This window comes from Tupaia chinensis, unplaced genomic scaffold (assembly GCF_000334495.1).
Source record: "Tupaia chinensis unplaced genomic scaffold, TupChi_1.0 Scaffold149798_1, whole genome shotgun sequence".
Lineage (NCBI taxonomy): Eukaryota > Metazoa > Chordata > Mammalia > Scandentia > Tupaiidae > Tupaia > Tupaia belangeri.
The window spans coordinates 482,298-487,386 of record NW_006209642.1 but is presented as its reverse complement, the minus strand read 5'-3'; the positions used below and the strand labels follow the sequence as shown (position 1 = coordinate 487,386).

At 36.5% G+C, this 5,089-nt stretch overlaps 1 long non-coding RNA gene across 1 annotated transcript; it reads left to right on the top strand.

The window, feature by feature from the left end:
• The first annotated feature begins 43 nt into the window (after positions 1-43).
• LOC106734205 (uncharacterized) lies at positions 44-1,169 on the top strand. The gene is made up of 2 exons (XR_001369921.1): positions 44-223; positions 1,031-1,169. It is a non-coding gene; the product is annotated as an uncharacterized LOC106734205 (long non-coding RNA).
• The last annotated feature ends 3,920 nt before the right edge of the window (positions 1,170-5,089 follow it).

The following is a 5,089-nucleotide window of genomic DNA, read 5'->3' as shown; positions in this document are numbered from 1 at the left end:
CGCTGCCCACCCATCCTCCGTCTTCCCCGCCGGCTCGCGGGGTCGCGAATCGCGACGAGGGCTGGGAGCCCGGGACCGGGATCGTCTACGCGGGGGTTTATCTGAGGAAAGCTTTACCTCAGCGACCTGATTGCACGCGCGCGCGCGCGTTCATGGACAGGCTCTGCATCTGGGATCTCTCTGAGGAGGGCACTCGGGGAAGGAGGGAAATGTTCCAACGCAGGTTCCTCCTCCTCCATGGGTTTTTACCAAAAGGCAGATTATTGTTGGGAGATACTGGGGATATTTGTCCAAACGGGTTTTTATGATTATTTTAATAGAGTCCCACTAGGCAAGTGTTTAGTAACTTAGTGAGGAGCTAAATTAGATAACTAAATTTCACAGTTACCAGTAGAATGGCATATGAATGTCTATATTATTGGTGTGATTCCAACTTTGCTCCCAAATAAGTGTCGACCTTTGTCAAGCACCTTTTCTAGCTAAATTTCAGCATCCTTAAGATGGATGGGTTGCCTAGGTGACCTAAGACCTCTGTTCTATTATTTCCATACACAAACATGCAGAGTAGAGTGATTGTTATGTCAACAGTGTGTTTTGTGAGAGACTCCTTCTTGGTCCTTTGAAATCATTTTATGAGGGGAGTGGTTTTCTCTTGTAGAGGATCACCTGCTTGGTGCTATTTTCATGTATAGAGTTCTTGAGAAGAATAAGTGAAAACTACCTGCATAGTGAGTGTGTGGCACCTGTTAAGTGCTGAATAAATGTCTCCTCTCCGTTTTCTTTTCTGTTCCTCTTAATAGGGACTCTCAGTTTTATTTACTTTTATCTTAACAGGGTGCACCATATTGAGTTCAGGAAGTTTTGCCTACCCTTACAACCTGTCTTACCTTATATTAATGTCATTGATTTTTTTTTTTTAACTCCCTTCAAGAATTTAATTTTCTTGTGTTCATATCACCTGAGTTGTCTTTTTAGTTCAAGGGGGTGCATTTTGTGTGTGTCCTAAATACTTGATGAATTCTTTGTACAGTTGTACAGAGAAAGGTGAAAATAATGAAGCCGGCCACCAGCATGTACTTAAAATAAACAGATGTCTCATGCTTTTTCATCAGTCAGAAGGATTAAAAGTTGACAAGGATGGATCGGTACAGACTGTTACACAGGCATGTATTCTTGTTGGAGATTGGTCTGAGATTCTGTCTCCACCCAAGCTGACTTTATCATGCCTTTTTGCCTTAGATAGACCTTCTTTGTTTTTTAAGTGTCTGAAAATAGTACCTAAATATACTAGTATTTGGTTTTAATTAAAATATTTTATCAGTAATAGGTCTAATGAATCCTCATTAGTCAGATTACTTTTAATGTTCTTATTTTGTGGGTTTATCAAATGTGTAGAACTTCATATCAATACTATTACATAAACTCATCATTTTATTAATTCTAAGTCAAATATTCTCATTTATCCTATTATTATGTTTTGACTACTAATTTTTGAATAGGCCAGTCAGACAAAACATAAATGCAGTGAGGTCAGGGTCGCTGTCTGTACCAGAGACACAGTAGGTGTTTAATAAATATTCAGTAACTCAATGGAAATCCCTGGAAATTGTAATGAGAATAGTAGGAATGATAAAGAGTTATATTTGAAAATAATCTTACAGATTATGTAGTTTAGCCTCATCCTATGTACATGAAAGTTCAAAGCTTGGACAGGTTAGATTACTTATCCCTAATCATACAGCAAACCATAATTGGAGATGACACTCTAGATTTCTGAGCTGCCAGATGAGTGTCTTACCAGCAGCACTAAACTTAATACAGGTTGGCCTGGTATGTACTTTTATATTATAATGTTGTCCTTCAAGTCGATGGGCAATTCTGGGTTGTAAAGGGCTAAACCTAGTTGATTAGGGCAGCTGTCTCTGTTGCTGTCCCATAAATTTTTCTAAAAGTAATGCTAACACTGAAGGGTGAAACTTTAAACAGTGACATTAGATGGAAAAGCCCAAGTAAGTTACTCTCATCTTTCAAAAGTTACTGTTTATGGTTATTTTCTGGTTTCCTTCAAACTTGGTGTGTCGAATATCTGTTAAGGTAATTTAGCATTTATACTATCTGAGTGAAAATCATGTTAAGGCCTTTGGAAGAAAAAGATGTTTTGGGAACCAACAATCTTTTATGCAATTTTTTTGGTTTTCCCACTGGAGGAAAATAATTTACTCTTCTTGTTTGAGTGTAAGGCAAGGAAGGAAAAGTTACTAGTTGCATGGAAAGCTTAGATTAATATTTGTAAGTTTTTATAACATTAGTTTTCCATAAAACTTATGACAAAATTTAAAAGTAAAATATATTCATTTTCATTAATAACTATAAAAATACAGTATTCTAAGCCATAAAATTACACTAAATGTGGTAGACTCTTAAAATAAGAAAAATGTCTTTAGATCCAAAATCTAAGAGAACATATTGTATATATTTTATTTTATATTTTTTAGAGATATTTTTGCTAGGGTGTGTGTGCTCACCAGAGAGAGACAAAAAGCGAGAAATCACTCCCCTTGGGGAATGGCCATGCCTCAATCCCTTCTCTTCCATTCTCAGCCCAAGTAAGTTACTCTCATCTTTCAAAAGTTACTGTTTATGGTTATTTTCTGGTTTCCTTCAAACTTGGTGTGTCGAATATCTGTTAAGGTAATTTAGCATTTATACTATCTGAGTGAAAATCATGTTAAGGCCTTTGGAAGAAAAAGATGTTTTGGGAACCAACAATCTTTTATGCAATTTTTTTGGTTTTCCCACTGGAGGAAAATAATTTACTCTTCTTGTTTGAGTGTAAGGCAAGGAAGGAAAAGTTACTAGTTGCATGGAAAGCTTAGATTAATATTTGTAAGTTTTTATAACATTAGTTTTCCATAAAACTTATGACAAAATTTAAAAGTAAAATATATTCATTTTCATTAATAACTATAAAAATACAGTATTCTAAGCCATAAAATTACACTAAATGTGGTAGACTCTTAAAATAAGAAAAATGTCTTTAGATCCAAAATCTAAGAGAACATATTGTATATATTTTATTTTATATTTTTTAGAGATATTTTTGCTAGGGTGTGTGTGCTCACCAGAGAGAGACAAAAAGCGAGAAATCACTCCCCTTGGGGAATGGCCATGCCTCAATCCCTTCTCTTCCATTCTCCTCTCAGGATCTTGGGCATGTATGTACACACGTCCTGCATGAGTTTTAAGTTGCCCCGTCCAAGACACTAAACACAGTCAACTACAGAGAATCCAGCGACATTAACTAGTACGCCATCTGCTGGTCCCTATATTGTACATATTTTGATTTTCCCTTATTTTCTCCAAAAATAAAAGTTTTTTTTCTTTCTTTTTTATATTTCCTGTAACTTTTAAATTTTATATAGCTATTTTTGGCTCTTATGGCCAGTGTATCCTCAGAATCAAGAGAGTACTCTCTTTAACAACTTACAGCCGTTTTAAATGTAATAGAGTCCCAAAGAGAGGGCACATGTTTAGCTTGAAAGCAAATGGGGAAACTTGATATTCAGAGACAGGAGATTGTGGAGGTTAAATGGAAATTCTTGTCATTGATAGTGAAGAACAGCCTTTACTGTTAATGAAATTTGATAGTCGGTGTATGTTGAAGTGAAGCAGTATAAAAGAAGAAAAGAACTGAATAGTCATTATTTTGTCAGTGTTGTTACCTTTGTTTCTCAGATTGCTTGAGAAGATGAAGTGATTTCCACTAAAGACTCCATCTGTTCCACATTTTTGTGCCCTTTGACATTGTCTCTACCTCTCAAATCAGAGAGATGAATCAGAAAATAAGTAGGAGGGAGAGGGAGCAAAGCCAGATTTTTTTCCTCCAGTGTTTTCTAGCTGTTTTGAATGAATGGAGCAGTAGGCCCTTAGACTTCCCAGTTGTACTAAGCTTATCTTAAATGTCCCAGCAACCACTGTATTATTTTATTATTACAAAATGAATACAAAGGCCGTAAGTGTGGCAGAATGGGGTTAAAATCCAACTTAGATGGGAAATGTTACAGAAAAGTTGAAAAATGTGTTTGCAAGTATTTTTAATTTATATACCTAAGAAAGAAAATAAGCTAAAGACTCAGAAGAAATGGTTGGTGAACATTAAGATGTTAAAGACTCGTTGTTAAGCAGTTACACATATCCTGAAAAGAGTTTTAAAGTAATGGGACTGAAGTGTTAGAATATTTTCAGTGTTCTAAATCAAGAGTGCCAAGAGGTTAATTTGGGAAGTAACAGCTGTTACTACTATTTGGAAGCTTGCCATAAGGTTTAAGGAAGAGGTACCAGTCTCCCACCTCCTAGTATACAGTGACTTTCTGCCCCTTATAATGTTCAGGGAGAGGGAGAACTCTGTTTTATTGCTTGAGACTCACATGTTTCAATAGCACTGAAATGGCACTTTTTGGCACTCAAAGAGTTTATTTACTATTTTTTTTTCTTTTTTTTTTGTGGGGGGAGAGGTTTTTGCTATAGGGCATGTGCGCTCGCCAGACAGAGAGAGAGAGACATAGAGACAGAAAGTGAGAAATCACCCCCCAGGAGGGATGGTCACGCCGCAGTCCCTTCTCCTCCATTCTCCTCTCAGGATCTTGGGCATGCATGCACACGCGCCCGGCATGAGTTTTAAGCCACTGGGTCCGGGACGTGAACTGCGGACGTCTACGTGGGAGTCCAGCGACATAGCCATTATGCTAACTGTTGGTTCCCATTTACTAATTTTAGAGAAGGAATTGAAGGAATGCCATAAACAGAGATATAGAATGATATGAATGAATAATGGATATGTGTGAAAGAGCAGATATAAATAGGAAATATTTATCTTTTTATTTGGTACAATCCAAGAGTTCATATTTTGAAAATATAATTCAGTATATTTGGATAAAGATTCATTTACCCAGTCAGTCACAAATAATTGTAAATCTGTTATAACTAGACAGTGTGCTACATACTTAGAATTAATTTGATGGTGAAGTAAAGCACCTGCCTTCATGGAGTCTGTATTCCAGTGGAGAATAGTTAAGTAAGCAAACATATA